We start from the raw sequence: 11,476 nt of genomic DNA on the forward strand, positions 1-11,476 counted from the left end.
CACAGCTTGAACGACTTTACGATAAAGATCATATCTCCCTTGTTTTTTACCAGAAAATTACGAATTTGCTATTGAATCGAAATAAACAGAGAGTGATACCAAATTATATGTTGAACACATTTCCAAAAAACCAACCAATAAGTCTCAGAATTCGAAATAACCGAGGGTGATAGATTTTGTGACAGAGAAATTTCACAGCTTGCGCGGATTTACGATAAAAATCATGTCTCCCACGTTTCTTATCAAACAATTACGAATTTGATATCAAACCAAAGATAACAGAGAGTGATACAAATCATATGTTGAACTCATTACAAGAAAACCAACCAATAACTCGAAGAATTTGAAATAACAGAGGGTGATAGGTTTTGAGACACCGAAATTCCACAACTAGAGCAAATTTACAATAAAAATCATATCTCCATTGTTTCTTATCAGAAAATTACGAATTTGTTATCAAATCGAATTGAATAGAGAGTGCTACAAATCATGCGTTGAACACATTTCCCGAAAACCAACCAATAAGTCGCAAAATTTGAAATAACATAGGGTGACGGGTTTTGAGGCACAAAAAATCCACAGCTTGAGCGACTTTATGATAAAAATCATATCTCCCTCGTTTCAAATCAGAAAATTACAAAATTTGCTATCCAATCGAAGATATCAGAGAGTGATACAAATCATATGTTGAAAATATTTTAAGAAAACCAACCGATAAGTTGCAGAATTCAAAATAACCGAGGGTGACAGATTTTGTGTCACAGAAATTTCACAGCTTGTGTGGTTTTATGATACAAATCATATCTCCCTCGTTTCTTATCTAACACAGAGTACTACATATCGTATGTTAAACGAATTCCCAGAAAACCAAAGTATAAGTAACATAATTCGAAATAACAGAGGATGACAGGTTTTGTGACACGAAAATTTCACCCGATGACTCAACATATCGATCGGCACTCTCCTAAAACCCACAAACTTCGAATCAAGACTTATGTCCCCCTCTTACTCGACGAGTACAGCCCATAGAAACATAAAATTGGCAGCCCTTTGCACAATTTTCAAAAAAAACGTGAGTTCATGACAAGAGGATACAAGTTTCATGTCAAACTAACACAAAAACGCAACCACAAGCGAGATGGAAGTACGCACATACATATACACATATTTCAGCATACTAGGGCGTAAATGATGAGAAAAACGAAAGTAAAAGCATGCCTTGATGAAATAAGATCGAAAGCTAGAAACATTTCGCGTCGGGGAAGCACTGGAGAGGCCGGAAGAAGACTTGTTTGCAAAAGAATAGAGGACCGAAGCTACCAGCTGGAGTTTAACGTGAAAATGGCTGAAGAAGTGAGGGTGTCGGCTGATGGAAAATAACATTATGTTTAGTCAAGTTTAGGGGAATAATTAAATAATATAATAAGCTCTAATGGGCCATTAATTATTGTTTATAGGGTTTACAAAGAGTTTCAATCCCATAAGCTTAAAAGTAGGCCCATTAAGTCTAAACATTCTCTAGAAAAATATTTCATGTTGGCAAATGTTTGAAAATATTACCCAAACCCTCAAAAAGTCATCCGAATTGTTAAAATGTGCGTACTGGTTAAAAATATTACCCGGCGGGTAAAATACCCAACTAAGGCCCATTTTCAAAAATTATACTTAAAAACACCTCATATTAAATAATTAAAAATAATTATTCAATAAAAATATTTTTCTTGAATATCCCCGGTCTCCGTTCCTCGATCGAGCGTGAACTGAAACTAAAATTCATAATGAATGAAACTTTAAACAAACCTTGAATTAAAAAACAAATTAATGAAATAAACATTCATTTAATGCTTTAAAATAATTTAATAAAATAACAAAAAAAATTAATAACTTGCATTCATGTGGTTCACGCGGACCTTTGTGACGTTACAATCTACACCTCTTAAATTGAATTTTGTCCCCGAAATCCTCTTATCCTCAAAAGTTTAGACTTTTTAATTCTGGTGTCCCACAATTCCAAGCTTCCGCTGCACTATCTGATAAAATAAGTGTTAAACTGTCCTTAAGTCTCCTCAATACTAATTATTTTGCCTACTAAAATCCTCGTTTGCGAATTATAGCTTAAAAACAACTTATGTTGACTTAGTTTTATTTTTTCTATGTCCTCGAATTTTTGACTTTTTCGCAATTCCTCATACTAGAAATGGATGTCCAAACTTATCGCACCTTATTTTTCTTATATTATGCCCATAATGTTCATCGACCTATTACATTTGTATTTATGCAGTTCAACCTAAGAAACCTTAACACCAAAATTACTGATCGGCTTCTATCCTTGGTATTACACTTAAAAGTTAAACCTTACCTCAACCCCATAATAATATTAGCCTAAGATCCTTGAATCGAATCTTTGTCTTACGGCATCAACTTACCAAACTTAATTATTTACAAGTATATCCCAAATATAAAATTGTTGCATATCTTAAACTAAAGTAGTGATAATCCATAAAACCCAAAATATACCGTATTGATCTCCTACCTAAATGAAACCATTCTAAAATCAATTACATGCTCAAACTATTATCTTCCCAATTACAATAAAGTTGAGGTCTAAGACCTTGGACTTTTCTCATTGAAACGAATGTCGCATTCTTACGTATCCTCAATGCTTAATTAATTCTAGCGTATAAAACTTACTAAGGTATCCCAAGTTAATATTGGACTAACTTTAATAAATCAACTTTACCTATGACCCATAGAAATCTAGGATCCCTAAGTCGAGATTTTAGATTTCTTACTCGATAAAAATTTTAATATTCGTTCATTGGAAACTTTTGTTGCACAAAAATAATCCCCTTTTGTTTTATTTCACCCAAAATTTCCGTATGAACACATATCCCATAAATTTGAAATTCAAACTTACACAACCCAAATAGTTTTGGATAACATAATTCCAACACACATATTCACTCATTCCCAAGTTTCTTAATGACTTACAAAAGTTCCACAACAGAAGGTGTCTACCTAAATTATTACATGCGTCTATCGAGTAACTTAACCATCAATCATACCCAACTTCCTAGAAAAATCAAATTTCAACAAAGGTATAGTCCTAACTGTTAAGATCATGACTAAAACTTATGAAACATAAAACTTAAATTCCAAAAAATTTGTTAACTCAATGTTTACTCTTATAACTTAGCTAACCGATCAACTTTACCTTAAATTGTCATCACTCTGAATTCTTAATTCGCCACATCATTAATTCACTAGCGGTTAAATTTTCAAGCCCAATGTTGATTCATCCTACAATGCCCTTGATTACCATTTCTTATAACATCATCACCCAAATGTTTCAAGGTTCTAAATATCACTTCTAGCCTAAATCATAGAAAACTCTTATCCTTTAAATCATTCGATTCTCACTTACTTCCAAACTAGTTCCCCCAGATTTCTCAAATTGCAACAATAATTCTTAATTTCCAAAAAAAATATTCAATTTGTCCTTAATTCTCGAAATTCCACAATTACCCATAAGTTGTTGACGTTCCTAATTCCATTTTATAGGTTTCTCGCAACATAAAGTTCAATAATTTTAAGCTTATTAGACCCAAAATTAATTCTCATAACCTCAAAAAATTACTGATTTAACCCAAATGTTCCTCAAAAGTTCGTATTTAATCCTAAAAAATTTCAGAATTTGCATTTTGGCCATTAAAGTTCTCGAAAATTACATTTTTGGCCCTACAACTCTTTCGAAATTTGTATTTCTGTCCCCATAATATTTTTATTTTAGACTCATTAAAACTTAAAATTATAAAAACTTAGAATTTAATCCAAAAATTCGGTAAATTCGAAAATAGTCAATTAGAATTTTATTTTGTACTTAGGTCCTCAAATTATTTGTTATTACAATTAGGTCCTTAAAATTCTCAATTCATGCATTTCAATCCTTAGATCGAACTAGGTAGAGCATACATGCATCCTAAAAAAATTCTTCGTTTTTATACTTCCAAAGATAGTCGTAGTCTCGAATCATTAATCTTTACATGAAATCATCAAAAATTAACTCAATTAACAACCATGAACCATCAGTAGTTTCTTAGAAAATCTACAAGTCCCAAAAGCACTCATAATCTTCATGACTAACTTGTCACCCAAAGAGTAGAACATCAGTACTTACTAACCAAAAATCAATATAGACAAATCATTTCTAATCTTTCCTAAAGCCCAATAGAAAAATTCTTATTCATGTCCAATTCCACCACAAAGCCAACATGCATGAAAATCATATAATTTCTCATTTCATGTTGTAACATGCATAAAAATTTTAAAGCATCTAATCTCAAAACATAACGACAGATAAACATGTACTGTATATCGCTGTAAATCATAAATCATGCAGCTGACAGCTTTACACTATTTAAGAGTTTTAAACTTATAGGCTTGAGGCTTGAAGACTGAGCTGCAGAAGCTGGCGGTGGCACAACCCTATATAGGACCCTTGCTCTGTTACCAACTGAAACATTTACTATTTTAAAAGTGCGGAAATATTTTTTTGTAAAGCATACATTTTGAAATAACCTTTAAAATAATCTGTTGGAAACTAATTTCTGGAGTTTGACAAAAACATAAATCAATCGATTAAATCAACTAATACGCGAAAGCAAATTCGGCAGCTGGACTGATCAACTGAAATCAGCTGACACAAACTGATCAGTTGAGAACTGATCAGTTAAAAAATTCAGCCTAAAATATTAAAGTCTCTCAACTGAAGATACCTCGGGAAAGATCATTCAACAGACAGAAAGACATATCAGACAGCAACTGAATATGGAAAGCCGCACCACATAGAACAACGTATTTCGGCTATTGAAATTAAAACGCCGTTTTACAATCAATAATGAAGTAGCAATCAAGAACACTGTCCAAGAAATGATGAAGTGGCAATCAACGGATACATAAATTCAAAGTTACCGTTGAAAGATAAGTCTATAAATATGACTAAAGAGCAGTTGAAGAAAGATGACGATCTATCAATCTCAAACTTGCTATTACTCTGTCAAAATCTCAGCTCACTCTTACTAGATCTATTCGTAGCAATCAAGGCTACAAGTTGAGCAAACTAGCACTCTGTAATATTGATAATTCAATAAGTGCTAAGTTCAGTTACTCACAGAGATCATTGTATTATACTAAGAGTTTCAGTTTAGGCAGTAGATAAGCCCTAACTGAAGTGGGTCTGTACAAGTGTTGTACTCGATCAAAGTTTTTTAGTGAATATCCTATCTTTGAGATAGAAGGGGTGACGTAAGAGTTATTCAAATTTCCGAACATCCAGAAACATATTGTGTTGTCTTTACTTCAGTTTTTCATTTTCAGTTAGATACTCTATCTTTCAATCAGTCTACTTTCCGCAACTGATTATTCAGTTTAACTGATTGTTATTGACCGACGGGATACTTAGTTCAGTTTGTAATAAAACTGAACTACCTTTTTCGAAGAACATTTAAATTCCTAGAAGTGTTTATTCAACCCCCCCCCCCCCCCCCCCCCTTCTAAACACTCCTTACTCAATATCCGATCCTATCAAGTGGTATCAGAGCAGGGCATATCCTATCAAAGACTATCTATACTCAATCTGATCACTATGTCCTCTCATTCAACAAGATTCCTATGTTCTCCAGAGAAGATTTTGATGACTGAAAAATCAGAATGCAGGCTCATTTAGCTGCACAAGACGATGACATGTGGTACGTTATAACAGACGGACCCATGAAGATTTTGAAAGCAAACACAGCTGTTGCTATTACTAAAGGGGCACCTCACCGAATTGAAAAGCCCAGAGATGAGTGGAATACTGAGGACAAGAGAAAGGCAAATCTAGACAATGTTGCAAAAGACATATTGTATAAGACACTGGACAAAGTAACGTTCAGTAAAATCAAAATGTGCAAAACCGCCAAAGAAATTTGGGAGAAGTTAATTCAACTTTGCGAAGGCAATGAAAAAACCAAAGAAAACAAACTTTCAGTTGCTGTACAGAAGTTCGACAACATCAGAATAAAGATGGGAGAAACAATGCACGAATATGATGAAAGAACCAGCTGTATCATCAACGAACTGAATGCACTTGGAAAAGTGTATACAAATAAAGAAGTAGCGTTGAAAGTAATCAGAGGACTTCCCAAAGAATGGGATGTCAAAACTATGGCAATGAGGGAATCCAAAGACCTAAACAAAGTTGAACTTCATGATTTATTTGCTGACCTGAAAGCATACGAGTTTGAACTTCAAACTCGAGAAGGAGAACCATCTACCCCAGCAGCAACTACTGCCTTGACTGCTGTTAGAAGTGAACCAACTGGTTCAGTTGAGAAAGCTGTTGATCAACTGAGCAATGATGCTATGTCACTATTTATTAAGAAATTTGGAAGATTCCTGAGGAAAAATCAAGGAAATTTTCAGAAGAATTATCAAAGAAACAACTCCAGAAAAGAGTCTAATGTATGTTACAACTGGCAAATCGGGTCACTTTATTGCTAACTGTCTCAAGCCTAAAAAGGACAATCAAGCCTCAACTGAAAGAAAGAAGAAATTGTATGAGCATAAGAGGAGATCTAAGGACGACAAGAAGCCTTACAGAAAGAAACATGAAGTACTCCTAGCTGAAGATAGCAAAGCCAAATGGGCAGAAACTGACATCGAAGAGTCAGAACCAGAAAGTTCTTGCAGTTCTAGTGAGGATGAGGAAGAAGTAAAATGTCTGATGGCTGATAACATAGAAGATCAATCAAGCGATCAGCAGGTATTTGATTTTAGTTCAACTGATTTTACAAGAGAAGAACTCATCTAAACTCTTCATGACATGGTCAGTGAGTATCAAAAGCTTGATTTATTGTTTGAAAAAACCAGAGCAAAGCAAGATGATCCCAAAGACGATAAAACAAAAACTGATGAATCAGTTGATATGTTGAGTCTGAAAAGGGAGATTGCTGAACTCAGAAATGAAAGAAGCAGGGATCAATTAATGATTCAAAAATTGTTGCTTGAAAATTCAAAGCACAATGAGCTTATTCAGGCTTGGAACAAATCATCTAAAACTTTAACTAATATACAGAATTCTCAGAAATCAGTTGATGATAAAACTGGTTTAGGATTCTGTAGTAAAGATGATTCGTCTTCCCAAGATACTCAACCAAAACTGAATATGAACAAAGGGAAATATATTCACTTTGTAAAATCAGTTATGGTACAAGAACAAGCAGAGCCGAGTAAATTGATTGAACAGCCATCTCAGAATATGAATAAAGGCAAGAGATGTGGCATTGGATATAATCCAAAGGGTGAGACTGACTCATGGAGTCAGCAACTAAAAACTCTCAGCAAAAAATATTCAAATAGCTACTCAAACTACTACAACAGTAAGCCAGTTCAGAGAAGATATCGGTTGAACAATCAGTTGAAGGGCAAAACACATGTTGTATCATCCACACACCATACACCAACCACACACAGACAAGGAAGCACCATATGGAATACAGCAACAGGACGGTCAGTTAGACTGATTCAAGTCTGGATTCCTAAAGGACTAATCAACTTTGGACCCAAATAGAAAAGGGTACCACAATCTTATCTTGTGTTTGATTGCAGATAGCAGGTACAAGCATTGGATCAATATGGTATTTGGACAGTGGATGCTCACGACACATGACAGGAAATTCAAATTTATTATCTCAACTGGTCAAATACACTGGTCCAAACATCAGTTTTGGAGATAACTCCAAAGGTAAAACTGTGGGTAAGGGTAAGCTTATCCATGATAACTTCACCATTAATGATGTTTTATTAGTCGAGAATCTTAAGTATAATCTGATAAGCATTAGTCAGTTATGCAATAATGGATTCTCAGTTCAGTTTGACAAACACTCTTGTTCAGTCAAAAACTCAACTGAAGAGATTATTCTAACTGGTAAAATAAGTGGAAACACTTACAAAGTCAGCTGGAATGATCAACCTTATGCACCAGTATGTTTTATTGCCTCTAAATCATCTCAAAACTGGTTGTGGCATAAAAGATTAAATCATTTAAATTTTAAATCCCTTGCCTATCTGAGTAAGCATGAACTTGTAACTGGTTTGCCCAAAATAAATTTTTCAAAAGAAAAACTTTGTTCAGCATGTCAGTATGGAAAACAAGTACGATCTTCTTTCAAAAACAAAGGCTGTAAATCTTCATCCCGATGCTTAGAACTATTGCACATGGATCTCTTTGGTCCAATACCAGTCATGAGCTTAGGGGGAATAAAATACACCTTGGTGGTCGTAGATGACTTTTCAAGATTTACTTGGGTTATATTTCTCAAATCCAAAGACCATACGGCTGCACAACTGATTAAACTCTTTAAAAGACCTTTAAATGAAAAAACAGTTGGGATTGATCGAATCAGATCTGATCGAGGAACTGAATTCATCAATCAAACACTTTCAAGCTTTTTAGAAAATACTGGAATCAATCATGAGCTCTCAGCAGCAAGAACACCTCAGCAAAATGGTGTAGCTGAGAGAAGGAATCGGACTCTTAAAGAAGCTGCTAGAACAATGCTTGCTGATTCTGGTATTTCTCAAAAATTTTGGGCAGAAGCAGTAAACACTGCATGCTACACTCAGAACAAATCAATGATTAATAAAAATCACATGAAAACACCATATGAGATCTGGCATGGAAGAAAAAGCATAATCACTTACTTCAAAATATTTGGTTGTAGATGTTTTATTCATAACAATGGTAAAAATTATCTAAAAGCATTCGATGTCAAATCTGCAGAAGGAATATTCATTGGATATTCATCAATTAGCATAGCTTACAGAGTATTTAATAAGAAAACCTTAAATGTTGAAGAATCTGCACATGTTGATTTTGATGAAACGACAGTAATTGATAAGCCAACTGATCAAGTTGAGCTAGCTAATCAATTTACAGATATCAGTCTGGAAGATGATGACTCAGATGAAAGTCGTAATAATCAAAATATCTTTCATACACCTGAACTTGAGATATTGGATCAACCAGCTGAATTGGAAGCAAATCTTGACAATCAGTTAGTGGAGCAAACTAATGAGAATCAGTTAACAACTGAATCAGCTCCAACTGAAACTGAGAACATTCAGTTACCTAACGAAGAATTTGCTGACGGTGAAGCAACAAATGCTGAACTTAGATGGAAGAAATCACACCCTCCAGAACTGGTAATAGGTAACCCATCTGATCCAGTAAGAACAAGAAATCAGATGCTCAATCTATTTATTCATTCAGCTTTTGTATCTCAATTAGAACCAACAAAAACTGACGAAGCTCTTGCTGATCCTAATTGGATTAATGCAATGCAAAAAGAGCTAAATCAGTTTGTTCATAACAATGTCTGGAACTTAGTTCCAAGACCAGTTTCTAAAACTGTTATAGGTACAAAATGGATGTACAGAAACAAACTGAACGAAGATGGTTCAATTGTGCGCAACAAAGCAAGGCTAGTGGCACAAGGATATAGACAAGAAGAAGGAATTTATTATGATGAAACATATGCACCAGTTGCAAGACTGGAAGCAATCAGAATATTTCTTGCCTATGCATCATTCAAGAACTTTAAAGTCTATCAAATGGATGTGAAAAGTGCATTCCTAAATGGCCAATTACAGGAAGAAGTCTACGTTGAACAACCTCCAGGTTTTGTCAATCATCACTTCCCTGATCATGTCTATTATTTGAACAAAGCGTTATATGATCTCAAACAAGCTCCAAGAGCTTGGTATGAAACCCTTTCAAAATTCCTAACTGATCATGATTTTTCTGTTGGATCAGTTGATAAGACTTTGTTTAAATTTTCGAAAAATGATCATATCTTACTTGTTCAAATTTACGTTGATGACATTATTTTTGGGTCAACTAACCCCAAATTATGCAAGAAATTTTCCAAGTTGATGCAGGATAAGTTCGAGATGATCATGATGGGTGAGCTGACATTCTTTCTTGGTTTACAAGTGAAGCAACTGGATTCAGGAACATTTATCAGTCAAACCAAATATACCAAGGAATTGTTAAAGAAATTTGGCATGGAATCTTGTTCATCAGCAAGCACTCCAATGAGCTCATCAATTATATTAGACACTGATCAAGGGGGAATATCCGTTGAGACGACACTATACAGAGGTTTAATAGATTCATTATTGTACTTAACTGCTAGTCGTCCTGATATTATGTTTGTTGTATGTATATGTGCAAGATTTCAAGCTAATCCTAAGCAATCACATTTTTCTGCTGCCAAACGTATCTTGAGATATCTTAAAGGTACGGAAAATGTTGGATTATGGTACTCTAAAGACTCATCTTTCAATTTAGTTGGTTATTCAGATGCAGATTATGCAGGATGCAAGCTTGATCGGAAAAGTACAAGTGGATCATGTCAGTTTCTTGGAGACAGACTGATCTCTTGGTTTAGTAAAAAGCAAACATCCATAGCAACTTCCACAACTGAAGCAGAATATCTTGCTGCTGGAAGCTGCTGTGCACAACTACTCTGGATTCAGCAACAACTGAAAGATTATGGTGTTGATGCAAAGGAATCACCAATATTCTGTGACAACACGAGTACAATTGCTATTACATACAATCCAGTTCTTCACTCCAGAACTAAGCATATAGATGTCAGACATCATTTCATCAGAGATCATGCACTGAAGAAGAACATCAGATTAGAATACGTCTCAACGGAACAACAAGCAGCAGACATCTTCACAAAACCATTACCAGAGGCTAAGTTTTCTTATTTCCGAAATATTTTTGGTTTAATTAATTTATCTTAAGATATTATTAGTAATATAACTTCACTAACAGAATTAAGTGCAGAAAATAAGAACACAACAAATTGAGAATAATATTTCACTAAGAATACCAACGTTCCCAATTTACAGAAGAAATCATAGATCCAACTGTATCTAGCCATGCCCTAACCCAATCATTTAACTCATAAATCTTTTCCCAGGTTGTCAATACCTTTTAAAAGACATATTTTTCCATTAATTTCAGTTAAGCGAGGGGCTGACTGATCAGTCACATGAACGTGAGTGCTACTGCATGCATCAGAATCAGACATGTTGAAATATTTTTGAACTAATGTGGAGTCACATTTTTATCACTATCATCTCATTTATAGGAAAAAGTTGTTGAAGAAGTTGAAGAATCACAAGTCAATTAAGGCATCTCTCACATTTACCGAGGACATTAAGATATCAGTTGATCATTATCAACTGATAACAGTTTGAATTTTATTAGTTGTTTCATTATCAACTTATGAAAATTAGTTTTTCATCAGTTCATTTATTTACTTATCAAAACTGATGACTGTTAGCATTTCATTAGATCTTATAACAGATAATTGTGTGCAGAAATAAAACAAAACGATGCACTAAATATTTTATTCATCCA

This window comes from Primulina eburnea, chromosome 14, assembly GCF_022965805.1.
Source record: "Primulina eburnea isolate SZY01 chromosome 14, ASM2296580v1, whole genome shotgun sequence".
NCBI classification, from domain to species: Eukaryota; Viridiplantae; Streptophyta; class Magnoliopsida; order Lamiales; family Gesneriaceae; genus Primulina; species Primulina eburnea.